This window comes from Lagopus leucura, unplaced genomic scaffold (genome assembly GCF_019238085.1).
Source record: "Lagopus leucura isolate 7727_CA_CO unplaced genomic scaffold, USGS_WTPT01 Super-Scaffold_741, whole genome shotgun sequence".
In the NCBI taxonomy this organism is placed as follows: Eukaryota; Metazoa; Chordata; class Aves; order Galliformes; family Phasianidae; genus Lagopus; species Lagopus leucura.
Genome location: NW_024962256.1, coordinates 10,484,228 through 10,501,727, shown reverse-complemented (window position 1 = coordinate 10,501,727; position 17,500 = coordinate 10,484,228). Strand labels below are relative to the sequence as shown.

At 43.5% G+C, this 17,500-nt stretch overlaps 1 long non-coding RNA gene across 3 annotated transcripts in view; it reads right to left on the bottom strand.

Annotated features, from left to right (window-relative positions):
* The window catches only part of LOC122175862, a 43,219-nt gene that overhangs the window by 21,142 nt on the left and 4,577 nt on the right, over positions 1–17,500 (bottom strand). For all 3 annotated transcript variants that reach the window (XR_006177531.1, XR_006177532.1, XR_006177530.1), the window contains exons 2-4: positions 14,767–14,878; positions 3,883–3,952; positions 3,654–3,753 (exon numbers count right to left, since the gene is read on the bottom strand). This is a non-coding gene — a long non-coding RNA (uncharacterized LOC122175862). The remainder of the gene's footprint in view (positions 1–3,653; positions 3,754–3,882; positions 3,953–14,766; positions 14,879–17,500) is intronic.

Below are 17,500 nucleotides of genomic sequence, written 5' to 3'. Positions count from 1 at the left end.
ATTTGGGAGTTGAAGATGATTGCAGTGACTTGAGACTTCAGGGGTTTGGTGCTTTTGCTTGCTTTCACTCCACCACCTGTAAGCAGTGGTGTCATCTCAGCAGCTTAAGGGTACACACATGTAATAAGGATCTTTGCAAGTAAGATTTTATCCTTGGAAACATGGCTTTAGGAAAAAAAAATAGAAAAGGAAAAAGAAAAAAAACAAAACAAAACAAAACAAAAACCACTCTGTGCCTATCTGTCTATAAGGATTTTTTCTGAGCATTTTCACTAGGGAGGGGTGATGGGAGAACCTGCTTTAAATAATCTCTCACTGGCAGCTAGCTTCCCTGAAGATTTCAGCAACAATAATACTGTTATTATTTTCAGGAGACATGAATATTCACAGACTAGGTATAAACCTACCCTGCTTAAATGGGATAGCTCTGCGAGAAAGCCACTGACTCCTAACTCCTGGACTACCGCTAAAAATGCCTGTGAAGTAATAATGTAATAAACACGCCACTGGCAGTACAAAACATGACCTGATGTATTAATTATATTCTAGAATAAAAAAAAAAAAAAAAAAAAAAAAAAAAAAGATGGCTTGTTTGAAATGACTGCTTCCTGCAGGATATTCTGGTTGCAGCCAGATTCCAGCACAAAGCGGGTCCCACTGCCCCCTGCGATGAGCAGAGCCCTGCCTGCGCCAGGCGCTGAGTTGCGCTTCTTCCTTAACCCTTTTGTCCTGTGTGTGGCTGCATCTGAAATCGGGCTGTGTGCATTTGCTCAACGCCGATACGGCTTTTTCTCCATCGGCATGGCCTGGTTGGGACAGACATGGGCAGCCCAGCACCCACCAGGGCTGGATGGCTTTGCCGGCATCGCAAATCCCTGCCACCACCACCGCAGCACAGAATCGGGGCAGGCTGTGCCCCCATCTGCCTCCTGCCCTTCCCAGGCTTGGGCTTGGCTCCAGCACTGGAGAGATCTCGTCTTTGAAAGGCCATTGCCTCAATCAGCATTTGAATGACATTCCTAACCTTTTCCTTAAGTTCATTAATCCCTTTGTGTTTTCCAGCTCTAAGACCCTAAGTCAGGATATCATGTAAGCATAAATTTGAAGTTTATGATAGGATTTATGTTTAAATAAGAGCATCTGTTTAAATACCTTATGAATCAAAGCTCTGGACTGAATTTACGGTCATCTGTGTGAGGAAGGAGTGGGGAGGCTTTAAAAAACAACGAGCAAAATCGATTCCAACTCGCAAATCTTGGATTTCGGAGAAGCGCACTTCTGTTTGGAGAACCCTCTCTAGAAACATTTGTGATTGATCTGATTCCCTGTAGGCCAGCAAGGCGCACCGCTACGGAGAGTGATTGAAATCCTGCTGAAGATATTTCCATAAATATCTTCATGGCTTTGGAAGTTCAGCAGCATGGAAAAAAAAACTACACCATGTACTGTCAAGTGAAGGTGCAGGAAGACAGGTGGCTAACTAGTCATTATGGCTTCCTTTTTGGGCATACAATGGCCCTAGCAAGACTCCTGTCCTCCAAATGCCTCCGTGTCATCTCAGCTCAGAGGAGCTCAGGGAAGAGCGATGGGTGCAGCCCAGCTCCCGCTGCCCGTCTGAGCTTTCAGCAATAAACCACAAATCTGTCCACATCCTCCTGGAAGTCCTTGGGAGGATTTACTGGGAAGGTGAATGGGCCTTCAGTCAGCCTCTGGCCTTGCCGCAATCAGAGAGGTTCTAAGCCTGCCCCATGGTGCTGTGCAGGTAAGTGCAATACTCCAAGTATTCAAGAGGGTGAAAAAGTCAGCCTGGCTCCCTCAATTGCAGGAGAACTCATTCATTCCTGTGAAAGGACACTTTTTTACCTGACCAGTGAGAAAGTGCCTGTTAAGCAAGTGTCCATTGTAGAGGAATGGAACACCTCTGGGATAAACAATGGCTAGAAAGGCTGGTTGTTACAAGCCGGATTTGGTGTGTATTGCACATCTCGTGCCCCTGGAACTACTGAGCCTCACAAGCTGTTTGTACCAAACCCTCCTCGCCTGTGAAATATCGCTAGCATATAGCACAGTATGTTCGGAAATGCCTTAATGAAGCACTAAGCATTTATTGAACTTCACTTACTTTAACTGCAGCTGGTAAAAGGTTTCCTTTATTGTCCAGCCCCAGAGGACAATGGTGAAACCAAAATTTCCATGAATGTAAATTCCAGCTTCAGCTAATTTTGATGACAATGACTTCTCTTCTTTATGAGGTGCATAATGAGCCGGACCACAGTCTAGCCAAAAGCCATGACAAGCTCCAAGCATGCCCCAGTGGCCATCAGTGCTTTCTGTACCCACGGCTTAAACAGAGACTGCCTCCAGTCAGCGTACATGAAGAACCCAGCTCGGCAATAGACAAATGACTCTTTTGTTTTACATTCTTTTTTAATTAGCCTCTTTTTAATGACCTGAGTTAATAAGTGTCAAAAGGTGCAAAACACAGCATGACTTCATTTTTAAAAGAGAGCATTTGCCTTTAATCTCATAAGTAAAGCAAGTGCCCTCTTTAAACATTAGCTGCAGATCCAGATATTATATCGTACAGTCTAAGAGTTTGCTGCGTACAGTGAATTCCCCATTCCTTGCCCAGATTGCTCAGGCTTCACAAACCCAATCATACAGCCCCATTTGGTGACACTTACTCTATTTCACCCACTCCTTCCTGAATTTATGTATCATTTCAATCTCAGGTTGCTAAAGCATTGATTAAAAAAAGTATTTGAAAGCTTATTTGTTTCCCAAAGTTCTCACACCTAGACTGAGACCTAAAGACAAAATTATTTTAAAGAAAAAAACAACACAGGAACTGCAACTAGAAAGAAGTAAAGGATCCTGCTGAGAGCAGTAGAATTCCTTTTCTTAATTTGCCATGGATTTAGAAATAGGGCTATTTTACAGTTTATGAGGCTCTTTTCCCATGGGCAGCTCATCCCAAAGAAGCAGCCAAAACCCCTCCAGGTGCCATATTCCTCCTGTTTTCCCAGAAACCCTTCCTCTGCCCTCCCTCATAGGAGTTTTGTCTCCTCCAACTTACTTGCTATTCAAAAAGGACATTCAAACATGGGGATGAATTAGCACTTTGCCTGTAAAACATATCAAAATCTGCAATGACTGGTAATATTTTTGTACTCTGTGCATATTGCACTGGGATGAGCCAAGATCTTCCTGCAAGTGACACTGCTCCCAGCAAGGACAAAAGAAAACCTTGTCTTGCACCCAAAAAAAAGCTGTATGGGAGAGAGCAGTGGTGGCTCGTCCTCTGTCCATGCACATCTCCTCATCATGGAGACCAACCATAGTTTTAAATTTTTCTCTAATGGAGTATGAGGATGGTGACACACTGGAACGAGTTACCAAGAGAGGCTGTGGCTGCCCCATCCTTGGGGGCATTCAAGGCCAGGCTGGATGGGGCTCTGGGCAGCACATAAAAGGGGGGTTGAAACTATGTGATCATTGTGGTTCTTTTCAACCCAGGCTATTCTATGATGCTATGACTCTATGTCAATCACATCACACAGCACCAAACTATTCTGTTGAACAGTGAGCTCTCAGATTTGGAGGAGGCTCCAGCACAGACCAAGGACAGTGTTCATGGCTCAGCCTCATCTCACCTCCAAACAGGATTAGATCCGCCACTTCCAGGAGTGAAAACGCAGGAGACTAATTCACGGAGTCACTCCACCTCTTTATAATATTGATCTTTTCCTGCAGCTAACAAAGAGAAAATTGTCTAAATGCTACAGTACATCTGCAGAGAAACACAGAGATCATAAAAGAACACAGACATATTACAGCAATGCCAGAGCTCTCCACAGAGCTGTGTGAACTCCTCCTGCTTACCAGGAGGTCACAGGGCTGGGAACATTTCACTGCAGACATCCCGCCATGCTGTTGGTAAGTACACGCCAAACTGAAACAGAGAAACAAATGTATTTGCCAGTAATTAGAGATGTTGCATGAAAGGTAGAGTTTCTGTCTTTCCTTCCTTCAGACAAACACATTCTCTCTACAGGACTGAATATTCCTGACTTTACTGGGCCGGGGTCATTAAGCAAGAAGGTATACTACAATAATAAAATTATCAACGGAGCTTTTGACAAGCAGTCATGTGCTTGTAAATGAAATTTATTTAGGTGCCACTCAAAACATTGTAATTAAGAGGTACAGAATGTATTACCAGATGGTTCCTGTTTAGTATCTATTTCCTTTAGAGAACAAGGTGATTAGGGAGAGCACTAGCTGGTAACTGAGCACCGCACACCCCACAGCCCTGAGCCAGCGCCTCTCCGACTCAATTAAAAATCCACTTGACTTCCACGTGGAGAAGTTAGCTCCACCCACTTTATCGATTTATCGATTTCCTCACATACCATTTTCACCCCCTGTGAAACTTCCTCATGTTTGGTTGAATAACTTGCATGCTCAAAGATCCGTGAGGCCATTCGGAACAGTGGTATTTTTACCACTCATCGGTACACCTAATTAAGACCTCTAATCAGACTCTTCTACATTTAAATAATTTAGAGGCAGCACTAAGCAACAAAGAGGACCTCTCAGTTTCAAGCATGACACAGAAGACCAGACATCCCCTTGAACATTGGTGGCTCGGGGAAAAGACACCTTTTATATACATGAAAGAAACTCCATCAGCCAAAGTGAGGCTTCGCTGCTCTGTTCTCCACTTCCCATTCACACGTGATCTCTGTTAATCATTATTTAATCCTCTGATTACATAAATATTTTTATTTTTAACTCACATGACTGGGATTTCCAGCATGATGTGAAATACTCTTGGATGAAAGTGTTAAACGTACACTGGGAAAACAGAAATTATTTTTAAACAGAAAATATTTTCCAGCGGAAAACGGAAAGGCCTTTTCAGCAAAACAGCTTCTTTTACTGCAATGAACTGGTGGGGGTCACACAGCTCTCACTGCTCTGAGTAATCCCCTGGAAATTTTCATGTAAACAAGAATTGAAAATTCAGTTCAAACCTCCTCCCAGCCTTGCAAGGTGCTTATGAAACGCATCAGCCTTCACTCGAAGCATGCAAATAGCTCTGTGCTTACTTCACTACAATTACTGTGAGGTTTGAAGCCAAGCACGTGTTTGGATACATCATACCACCACATTGCCTCTTCCTAATGGAGACAACTTGTTTTCCTATACGTTCAGAGAGAATGGTATCAGAGAGACAGCCTCAAAGTTGTGTCTTCTGCTGTCTCCATAGACTCCTGCATGGGGCTGCACGCACTCTCCAAAGCCCCACATCAGATTACTGCTGCCAGTAATGTGACTTTCCTGTTTGTTTGGTTTTTTTCAGAATGTCACCCTCCAAAGGTAAATATCAGCATAAAGAGAGAAGGTTCCTTCCTGTATGCAAAGTCTTTGAAACTACTGAGAAAAACCATGGGGTGGTGGTTGCTACTGCCCATCTGCACCCCAATGGGATTTGGGTGCTGCATCCCAGCACTCCACAGCCACAATGCATTGTTCTGCACCACCCATACAAAAAGCAATACAGCACATGGGAGGTGAGTTGTAGAACCATCCATGGGATGTTCACACTTCCAGCACCACGTGTGGGCATTTCCCGATGCTTGTGCAGCATTCATGGGGTGAGGGATGCAAGTGCTTTGAAAATGAAAACGGGAGGTGTGTTGGAAAGTGGCTTTGAATTGCTTAGGTTGATGTTGGGTTAGGATTACACCACTCACAGGTGCCTCCAAGGCTTCACAATCCTGTGTTGCCAACTCCAGCTCACAGGTGGTCAGTAAATGGGAGCAGGACAAAGCACATTGACAACCCATTCCTTAGTTTATTGAGAGCAAGTAGTGTTCTGCCATTTTGCCATCTCTTGCCCAGAGAGGCTGTGGATACCCCATCCCTGGAGGTGTTCAAGGACAGTTGGATGGGGTGTTGAGCAGCCTGGTCTAGTATTAGATATGGAGGTTGGCAGCCCTGCATGCAATGGGGGGGTTGGAGCTTCATGATCCTTGAGGTCCCTTCCAACCCTGGCCATTCTATGATTCTGTGATTCTATGATTCCTCCTGTCTCTTCTGAAGATTTATTTTAAAATTGAAAATCATACTGTCACTCAAAAAACTCCTACACAGCAAGCATCGAGCTCTTCCTGAAAAATTAATATTGCTTAACTTTCTATTCAGAGGGAAAATAATGTACTGATTGGGTGCAAAATAGAAATAATAAAAAAATGCATGTGTGCATTTGTATATACACAGATAGGGAGGTAATCTGTAGTCCTAGTGACTTTAACCTATGAACTAGGTCACACAGAGCCCATTTTTTTTATTCTGTACGTTCCCTTAAACTTAGATAAAATACAGCATTTTTCTGACAATTTGTCCTGTGCAGTGTTTTGAGTCCCAGTAAGTTTCAATTAGTTGTCCTCATTCCATCACACCGAATTTAGTCCAGGCACATCAGCTGTGAGTTGTAAACTTCCTTCTTCTTTCATCAAATGCACAAAATCACGTCATAAGTTCTTTTTTCTTTTGCAGACACAGAACTGTCCTAGGAATTTAGGTTTTCCAAAGGCGGTTTTGATCTATAGATTTCCGATTTATTTGCCAGGATAGCACACAAGTCCTGGTCCATCTTGCACGCAAAAGTGGCAGAATTTCAGGGTCAAGACATGTGAGCACACAGCAGGAGCCACAAATAATTGATACATCCAGGGATCATTTGTAAGTTGTACACTCTAGCATCATAGCTGTATGCATTTATAACTAAAGCTAATAAAGTGGATAGCTTCCAACACGTTCCCTGCATCAAACAGAAAGCACAGGATTGCTTCCTCCCCCGTCAAACAGTACCGAGAGCATTTAAAACAGTTTTTTCTTAAGCTGTGCAAACTTTAATTTCAAACCAAACGATCCTCTCTGTATTCCAGGCACTTTTTTTTTTCCCTCTGACACATTTTAATGACAATAATTTTGTAAATTGTCAATACATAATCATATCAGCTCATGCCTGCTTTTCAATCGGCACCTCCAGCTTGCATTAATTAAACAGCCTGCCTGACACCGTATCATCTCAGTAAACAAACCAAGAGAGATTTTCAGAAGCCGCGGCACAAACTCTTTTCTGGAGATCAGTTATTAAGCTGCAGGTTTCTGTTTCATTTGCCTGCCTTTCACTTTAAAGCAAGCAGCAGCCACTGAGAACACAATAATGAAAGAGGTCATGGAGCACCAGTTGTGCATGAAAGATGCGAAAATTTACTGCAAATGAGACAAGAGCAGTAAATTCATTTTTATTCAAATTACTGTCATCATACATTACCACTTCTCCTGTAAACATTGTGCTTCAGACAGTGTGACAGCATATTATTATTTGCGAGATTATACTATTATTAAGCTATTAACATGTCACCTCCTGCTTGAAACAATGACTCAGCTTGGTACTGCATAATAGGACAAGTTAGGGAGACAAGGCGAGGTGACGGAGAGGTTAGTTGTAAGAAGGGAGGCCATGCATAGAGTGACAGCTGGCACTTAAAGGCTAACATTTATTCAAAAGAGCCCACATAATGAGGGTGCAATCGGCTTTTATTTACATACTGTACCCGTCCACTTCCCACAAACTCGTTCTGCTACTTTCCCCTGTGGCAAAGGGCCCATTGGAGCAGCAGAGGAGTCACCTTGCTGCGCGGTGGCATTGGTGCTGCTGGGAGGAGTCCTGATTGATGCCTTGGCAGCTTGGGCAACGCACACTGTTTTTTAGCTTTGTCCTTAAACAAGAGTACCTTAGCAATATGGACATGCAGTGTCTGCACAGGGAAATCCTTCACTTTCCCCTGCCCTGTTCCCCTCACTGCTGACCACTGCTGAAATCACTCCAAAACCTTTTGTTTTGGTACAAGAGCTAAGCCTCTGCTCCTGATGTTGCAGTACATCTCTGTGAGCTCTGGGCTGCCCAGGTGCCCACCCATGGCACTGTTGGAGCTGAGCCCAGGAGCTCCCCAACTCTGGAAACTACACACATTAAAGCCTTACCAAGGAATGTAGCCTCAAATGGAAGTTTTGCCCACCTGGGCTTGGTGTTGCCCATTTATTGGGCATTTCCATTAAACAGGGCTGGAACAGGCTATTTGGGTTTTCATGCCCAGGTCCTTTCTATCACAGACAACACGTTCTATAATCCCTTGTCATCAGGCTTTGCTTTAAGAGCCGTTAGTGGTTTTTCACATCGTTACCCACATATGGAGGCTGCTCCACGGTTTTGCTGCTTTGATATCAGAAACCTTCTCCCAAATTTCTAGCCTTTGTGTAGTTGCAAGTAGCTGGTGCTTATTTGTTGTAGAGAAAGCTTTGTCACACAGCCCTTTTTCCTCTCATTTGAATTCAATAATCAGGTACAGTAGTATCAGCAGTCTACATTTCACCTCTTACTTCACAAAAATAGGAGTTTTTTTCTTGTTCAGTATGAATTTATTTGCCAAAGCCACCTTTTCTCATTCTCTGGATGTTTTCGGGTTTTTTTTATCCCATTTTGACATGCGTGGTTTTCTTTACCTGAATGGCCAAGGATTTGTTGGTGAGAATGCCCTGATCGCATGGATCAGCACTGCAAGTATTTGCTGAATTTTATCACACAAGCAGGACTGGTATTGACCAGCTTGTTATTTTAGGAAAATAAACACTCTTCCTTTCGGAGAATAAATACTCTTCAAGGTCATCCATGGAATTAATGATACTCCAGCAAGGTTGGAAGCAAGAGGATTTGCTCTGTTGCCCATTGATATTGCCTGGTTGGCTGGCTCCAGGTCGGCACCAGCGCTGCCAGCATCCCTCGGTGAAGGTGCCGAGACTATGCTGGCACACCCAAGCTGCTGGGTGCAAAGCCAAATTGTGCAGCAACTCTGCCAAGCCATGCACATCCCTATTGAAAGTGGAGGGGATGGCATGGAGGGAATGACATGCGGGCCTGCTGGAAATCTTCCCTGGAGTTACCTGTGCCATCAGCATCACTGGAGCCAACTGACCTTCATGGCTACCACCCTTATACTGTCTCACGGTGATTACAATAAAAATTCAGACTCAGGAATCTTAGGCTTGGCTCATAACAAGGCCCATAGATAGCAGCTATATTCAGTTTGCTGGACGTGTACAAAACAGCACTGCCTGACTGTTATTCTGGTAGCTAAATAAGAGCTCGGGGGTCTGAGTTGTGGTGTCAGTTTTTAAAAATCTTAACTACACAGGTATATGGACCCCTGCTTCCCATCAAAATTATTAAAGTTGGACAAAACTCAGAACAAGAAATCATTTCTGTGGTTTTTAATCTGACCAGTAATTCTGCTCCCCAGTGCTCTGACAAAGGATCAGCACAGGAACCATTAAACACTGAATTTTCCCAGTGCACTGCAAATGCACATATAAACACTGGGTAACCTTAGGCTTCATCAGGGTTCAAAACACAGCTCAGCACGTCTTAAAACACTTTTTTGTTTACACTGCTGCAGCTTAGGCTTTCATTTCCTTGCATGGCATTAGCCACAATTTCATTCTTAAATTTTAACTGAGATTGAGTAGGAGCGCAAAAATTGCTCTTAAGTACAAATTAGTGATATAAGAGCATGCAAAAATCACAAGGGAAAATGGGGACAAAAATGCTAAATCACAACATCAGTAAAAAACTAAAGCTGTGCTGCATTTCCCCAAGCATAACCTGTAGATTACTCGGGCTGCAAGAACTGAAAGAGGATATGGCAGTAAAAGATGAGAGCACGATCTCGTGTCCTTTGCACTTCCATCATAATTGCTAACAGCAGTGGTTGTCCCAGTGCTTAATTAAACCGTGCTGCAAATTGTCCAAAGACGAAGATATTAAAACTTAACAGTAACACAGAAAAATGTAACAATGCAGGTAACAGATCAGGTGCAGATAGTGAGGAGATTCTAACAACGTGCCAGCCAACAAAGGGATGGTCCTCTATGCCGCAATGACAAATACTTCATTTCATTCATCTGAGAGGTAGACAGTTAGATGGACCAAGTCAAACCATGTGCGTGGCCACGTACATACTCACAGAGAGACGTGCAAACCACACACGGCATTTCATTACATATTTAAAGCGCTCACGATCTGTTTTCACACAGATATCCTCAGAAGCCCTGTGTCTGTAGCTGCCCTCTCCCAAAGAGGCCATGGGATGAGCTGTGCCAGGCTGAGTTCCCCCACTCCCCCCATGCAATTGCTCCCACCCTTCTCCTTGGGACTTCAAGACCTGCAGAAAGCTGCTGACGGCCGTCACCGAAGGCACGACAGCCTGCTCTGGCTGGGGATTGCCTGCGTTCACCACTGATTAGACTACATTATTTCTATTATCCTATTGGGCTTCACACTAGGAATAGAGGCACTTGCCCTTATTTGAAACTAGCAGACACCAGGAGAATTTGCTGATTGCTAATGAGAAAGCGAAGGTTTTGTTGATATCATCTGGGACGTTCTTGCTGTGGTCTGCTATTAAGATCTGGAGCTCTACATAACACACCATATTAAGCAGGCAGTGACTTTATTATGGGATCAGTATAACTTTTCATGTCTGGTGTACTCCTAAAGCCTGGGCTAAAACACCTTTTTCCAGCATATGAAACATAATATCTTAGTGCTAGCTGCATTATTTAAAAAGGGGCAATGTGGTTCATAACTTTACATTTATTGCATACTTTTAAGCCACTTGACCCATATAAATATTACTATAGAGTTGCCCTCAGTTATTAAATTCTTATTGCTTATAAAAAGGGCAGCAGGAAGTATATAATCTATAGACTAAGGTGTGCTTTTTTTTTAAGGGGGAGAGGGAAGAATAAAAAAAGGAGGAAGGCTGGAAACAAATGTGTTTTGATCCCAGCCACAGCCTTGAAGTTAATACTTTTTCTGGCTTACAGCAAAAATCTGTTTATTTAAACGTCAAGAATCAGGTACCAGCGGGGCAAGCAGGTCCCTACCTTTGTGAAGTTGAACTGGAAACCCCACCTCTTAAAAGAAATTGTTTGCAGAAACTTTGTCATCTTTATTACAGCCAAGGCCATGTCCAAAATGGCATGGGAGTGTTTGCCGCAGTTCCAGGACGGCCCAGGCTGCCAAAGGGAAAGCATGTTGCTTTTAGGGTAGCTTTGCAATGGTTCCCACTGGGCAGAGCCTCCTTGGGGCTGCAGAAACCCCTCGGCACACGCTGTACCCTCACATTTTCTGTGCTTTCTGCTTTGCACGTGCACGCAGGCATGACAGGGAGGACAACACATTAACATAGGTAATTTCGCTTCAGAGTAGCTTGGGGCAGAACCTCCAGACCTAGAGGTTACTGCTGTCAGAGCAGGACCTTTTTCTTCCTGTCACTTCTTTCAGAGATGAAGGGAAAGATTTCCCTTAGCCTACAGCATTTAGCGTGCAAACGCTCCTCCACAACATTTTGAAACTATAGAAATCATGAAACCAGCCTGTGACCTTCCATTTCAGTGACAGTACAGGAATCCCTTGAGCGGCGGAGGCATCCTCTGATATTTGGAAAAGTGTCATGTTTTCTTTACAGAGAAAACTGTCATATTGTTGTTGGCATAAAATACAACACTTCCTGGAGTTGTGATTTCCTTGTTTGCTACAAAATGTCACCTGGGCAACTGACATGTTTGTGTTTTGCTTAGAGCAACTTACCGCTTATGATATTCAAATCTGGTTGATATTGATACCTTAAGCTGTGCTGAAAGGAGCAGCAATTACAGACGTCTGAGATTCCTCAGGAAGAGGCGTTTTCACTGAAAGATGTGGACCTGTATGAAAATGGCAATCCGGCTGCAAGTTAAACACAGCCCTTACGTAATTTGCAGCTTATTGATGTGCCATGCAGCCGTTCTCCAAAAGGAAGAAGTCTGAGCAAGAAGCAGGTTGAAATAAATGAGATGCTTCCCCAAAATAAGCAACTGAGCCTTCACAGGGAAAAAAACGAAAAAAAAAGGAAAAACAAAATGCTCAGCCTGAAGCAATAATAGGCAGTATAGCTGCCTAGGAAAGCACGGGGCTTTTAAATCATCCCTGCACTTACAACCAAAAGTATAGTGAGGTTTTCATCTAAGCTAGCCAGCCTTCTTATGGCAGTGCTTTTCTTGAGGCAACTTTAACCACAGGGCCAATGCCTTGCTTTAAAATACCTGAAATTGCATTTCTGATTTAATAATAATAATAATAATAATAATAATAATAATAAATTGGTGCCTATAATTTTGCAAGCTGCAAGTTGGACTGCAGTTGTGGGTGCTCAGCAGTGGCCCTTCAGTTCATCACCACCAAAGTGCTGAAGGAAGGGAAATTCTGATCACACTTAAAGTCACCAGGTGGTTTTAAAGTAAGTAAAATTCAATTGTTTCATCGCACAAAGCTGCTATAGTTGGGGAAGTTGAATCATTAAAGCATATCATCAGATGATCTTCAAAGCATATTTCACAAATGGAGCAGTACGGGTGCTGGAATATTTGAGGGATATTTTGTGTTTTTGAGGGGAGGTTTCTTTGCTAGAGATGTCTTAAGGGCAGACAGTAAAAATGACCCCCTCCAGTCCGGCAGCAGACAGGGGCTCTGTTTGCTGCTTTCCAATAAGTAGTTAATTATACCGACTGTGACATGTGGGTATAAAATACAAACAAACTTCAGTAGGCACATGGATATCTGTATGTCTAGATATGTTTATCTCTGAGCATTACAGTGATTTTCTCTGTATGAGCTCCGGGTGAAGCTACACAGACGCAGCAACAGAATAATTGCTTCTCAAAAGAAGCAACAACAACAAAAAAACCCTTTTCAAGTGAAAGAGAACCCACTGTGTTTGAAGTCGTAATGAAAAAAAAATAATAATAATAAATCCTAAAATTATCCCCACTTAGTGGATACCCTGCTTCATTTAGGAGCTAAGTCTTTTCAATGAACAAGCAATTTTTTTAACAGATTCACATGTTTTGTAAAATATGTCAAACAAACTAAAGAGAAGGTCTCCTAATTACTCATCAAACAGCCCCGCAGTCAGCGGGGAACGCCGCCGCAGCGATGCGCTGCGCTGATGCTGGGGCAGACCCGAATTGCTGCTCTCAGATACACCCGCAGAGCTCTGCCAGTGCTGCTGGGCCCAATCCTGCCCTGATCCACCACTGGGTCAGCCCAGGGCTTCCATGCAAGGAGAAGCAATGCCACATGTCTTTTTTTTTGCAATGTGCAGGAGGTTAAACCTGCACTGTTTAGCATGCAAGTGATGAGTAAAGTTTCACGTCCATTCAGACCCTTTTATTTTTTCCTTTTCTATCTTTCCTTGATGCAGCATCGACCGCAGCAAAGATAATTAGAAAATATGCAGGACTGCTTCCCGGTTTTAATGTGGAATTATGTTACATCCCGTTTGGTAGGAACAGGAAAAAAGCCCCCGTCAGGCATATTAATGACTGTCCCCCTTCACAAAGCTGCTTGCTTGTCTCACTGTTGGAATTCATTTGAAAATAAGAATGCTGCTGAATTAGTGGCTTTCCTTTCACATGCAGGAGGATGTTATCTGATATTATTCATACATATCTCTTTTTTTTCTGGCGCGGTAATCATAGCGAAATTCCTGATTCCTTTCTAATCCTTACATTGCAGGGCCCTCTTATCCCGCTCTCCGTCCTCAGCCAAAACTCTTCCTCACTTCAAACAGGAATTTTGGAGGCAGCAAATCCACAATAGGGCTCACAGTTTGTAACTTTTCATGCGTCCCCTAAAGGGAGTGTGTGATGTTTGGCATGTCCCCAGCACAAGACATTTTTAAAGGTATATTTAAGACATGTATTTCATACCGTGGAGTATATGTGGCAGAGTTAATAGCAGCGTATAAAGCCTTGGGAAAACCCACAGCCTACAGTGGTCTGACCCTCACTGACTGTCAGCCTCGCTCCTCTTGCAGTCCCTGCCTTCAGACAGCTCCCATTTACTCCTTCGGTCTGGAGTAGTTCTTAAATTGGATAATTATCCTGTATGTCCCACAATAGCAGAAAACAGCATTAGCTCAATAATGCCACTGCAGCCAAGAACAGAACTGGACCCCTAATTGTCACTCTCTCCTGATTTATTCTGTAATTCATATTTTCAACAATATGCAATCCATTAGCAGTGCAGAAAAACACGCAGTGACTACTTGGGTGGACTTAGGATTCTCGGGTTGTTCTCAGACAGATGGCTTTTTTGTGAGGTTTCTTTTTTTTTTTCCCACAGTTTGCTCTCACTTCTGTTGGAACTGGTCTAGTACTTTCATAGGGTTTTTAAGATAAGTAGAAGATTATTGGTCACGCTCCTTGAAATTCATCACAGAGCAAGGCTAGCTTTGACTGCACTTTGCTGTTTGTTGCGTTTCTCCACAATGGAAAACGTTCAGGACACACACCCTTCCAAGGTCTGTACAGAGGAAAACAGTCTCTGCAGAACCTGCCTTAACATCAGCTCCTGTAGACTCCTTAAATAACTTCTCTCCAACATGGCAATATTTCAGTAGTCTGCTAAAAGATCCTTGTTAACAGGAGGGACCCTGTATCTCATAACCAGGTTTTTATTACAAATCCCAGGGATGTTTGCTCTATAGATACAAAGGAAACTTGCACTGTCTTGACGTTTTTTTTTTAAAGTAAATGTTCAGGAATTTGTATTTTTTAAACTACATATATTCGGTAAATGCAATTACCTACCTTCTACTAGCGGAACTTTATTTTCTTCCTTTATAGTAATATATAGATCTGAAATTCCAAGGGTTTCTGGTGCTTTTCAGCTGTCACCTCTAGTCAAAATCATGGAGTTCAGCTATAAAAAAAATTATATATAATAAATTTAACTTGACCTAACTGAAGGTTTTTAAAGCAAGCAGCTTTTTTTGACATTAAAAAAAAAAAAGAAAAAATCTACCACTATATTATCCACACATCTCCTTGCTTCTATTTACACTGCAAAACAATTGCTTCCCAAAATGTGGACTGAACTTCAGTCCCTGTTAATATCTGAGACACGGTTCGAAGAATATACTTTTATAAAATGCAAAAGACACTTTACAATGGCTCAGGTCACAAACTGAGGCCAAACGGCGACATCTGACAGGCAGCACTGCCCATACATATGCACACATATGTACGTGGGTTGAGGAGACCCGCATTGTTTGAGTGCAAAGAACCCCGGCGCCCCCGGGGCGGGCGGGGGGGGCGCGGGGGTGGCGGGGGGGTGCGGGGGGGGGGGGGTGACGCCCCGGGGCCCCCGTTACAGATGAGCTGCTACGTAGAGCTTACCGGGCTATTTGATACACCAAAGTAAACTTTCATACTACGGTTCAACTTTAATCAATTTTTGTTTTGTGGCCTTTGTAGATTGAGTCTTTTGTTAAGAAAGGACGTCTTGTTTCCCAAACGCACCAGAAGTAATCGCTGGCATCAGAGTGCCACCAAAAGGCAGGAGAAGAAATTAGCAGCCACGCACTGACCTTTGCAGAGACAGCTAAGGTTATGCACATAACATTTGCTTGTTTACTTTGCAAAATAAGCAATGAGTTGGAAACTCCGAGCTTAGCAAGCGTCTCGGTACACCTGAAAAGCAACACTGACAACAACAGCGAAACCCACGGTTGTTATTATTTTTCTGTTGTTGTGCGTGGAGACCGTTATCTGCTCTGCTCTATATCTATCATGATGCAACTTTAATAACGTTAGCCAAGACTGCTCAGAAAATCACAGCTGTAGCTGGAGGCAAAAGGAAAAAAAAAAAAAAAAAAAAAAAGGGAAAGAAAGAAAGAAAGAGGGGGGAAAAAAAAAAGCTAAAATGAGGTGCTTCTCCCAAGCCTCACCTAGTGAGCTGAGTATTGGCTTATGCGTGAGAATAAGCAAACGAATCGATCGCTGCAGTAGGTTGATGGCTACTGGTCGTTTTGATGGATATGACGGTAAAAAAAAAGTCCAGATTGGTTCACAGTGGACCTCAAACCATGTCAGCTAAAACCAAAGAGACAAAAAAGTGACAGCTGCGGAGAGTACACTGCAGGCAGTCAATGGTTCCTGTGATTTATTGTTCCATCTGCCTTGCCGCTGTGAGGACAAGTTCCCCCTGATTTGGTTAAAATGAAAAGGACCTCAGAGAGCACAACGTGTTTTTTGAAAATGTGCAGAAACTATTTTTTTATTTCTTGATTTATGTGCCTTTCCCCCTCCATAATGTTTGCACCAATTGTTACCCAATAATGCTTACTGAAAAATGTGAAGCTTCCCAACCACTAAGAAACCCTCCAGACCACCCCCACCCCTCCACCCCATCGCACGCACGCACAAAAAGAGAGGAGGGGGAAAAAAAAAAAACACCCTACTGAAAAAAACACCCACATAAATAACCCATACTGCCAAGCACAAGCCAGAAAACTAGTTTGTCTATTTTTTAACCTTCCCGATTTCCAATTAGCAGCCGCATTTGTGCATTTTGGAGCCTGCAGAGCATGGTTAAAAGTAGGGCTAGGCAATGGGTGCCACAGCAATATTAGAGTTTAAATCCAGATGATAAATTTGCCTGAGCCACCCAAGTGCTATGGCCAACAGTTCTGATGAGAGGTTATCGGCAGGGTTGCACCTTTACAATGTTTACCCTGGAACTTTGGGCTGTTTCTGACTTGAAAAGGGACGTTTCCTTCATGTGGTTGCTGCAGCTTATTACCCCATTAAGAGCAGCCCCGCACGCTGCGTCTGCTGGGGTAACGCTGTGGCCTAATGAACGTGCAGAGGTGTAGCACAACACAAATAATCTCCTCCTCAGGGAAACCCCAGCGGCAGCCTGAGAAACGGCCGGGCTTTCCCCGGGGGGATTCTAGTGTGCCACCACAGAAATACAGTTAATGTTTTAATACATTTATGGAGCATAAATCATAAATGAAGTGTTAAGCATCCAGTGCTCTCTAAAAAGTTTTAACAAACACAGGCAAATTGAATGAATCTGGCAGGGAGAGGTATTGATAATTTTCCGTGCGCATCACACATTGGGAAAAACAGATCTGGGGCTTCAGAGACCCACACCATCCCCACGGCTGGGATAGCTGCCTATAGACCTTGCACTGAGTGCAGCCCACCGGAGCCAAGGGCTGGCTCCTGTTCTCCCCCTCCCAGAAATGTTTAACACAGAAAAGTTGAACACAGATCAGCACATTTTTCAGCACATTTCCCATGAAGAGGTCTGTTGGTTTTGCCAGTGCGTGGCGAGGGGTGCGAGGCCCGCCCGGGCGCAGGGTCCCCCATGACCTGACCCTGCGGCGGCCATTTCCTGGCTGCAGGCCTCCCTGGGCCAGGCAGGCTGGCCCGCTGTCAGGAGCCGGCCTCATCTCCTGCGCCAGGATGTTGGTTTTGCCTCTCAAGTGTTTCCTGAATTTGTGAAAAATCCTTTTTTTTTTTTTTTTTTTTTTTT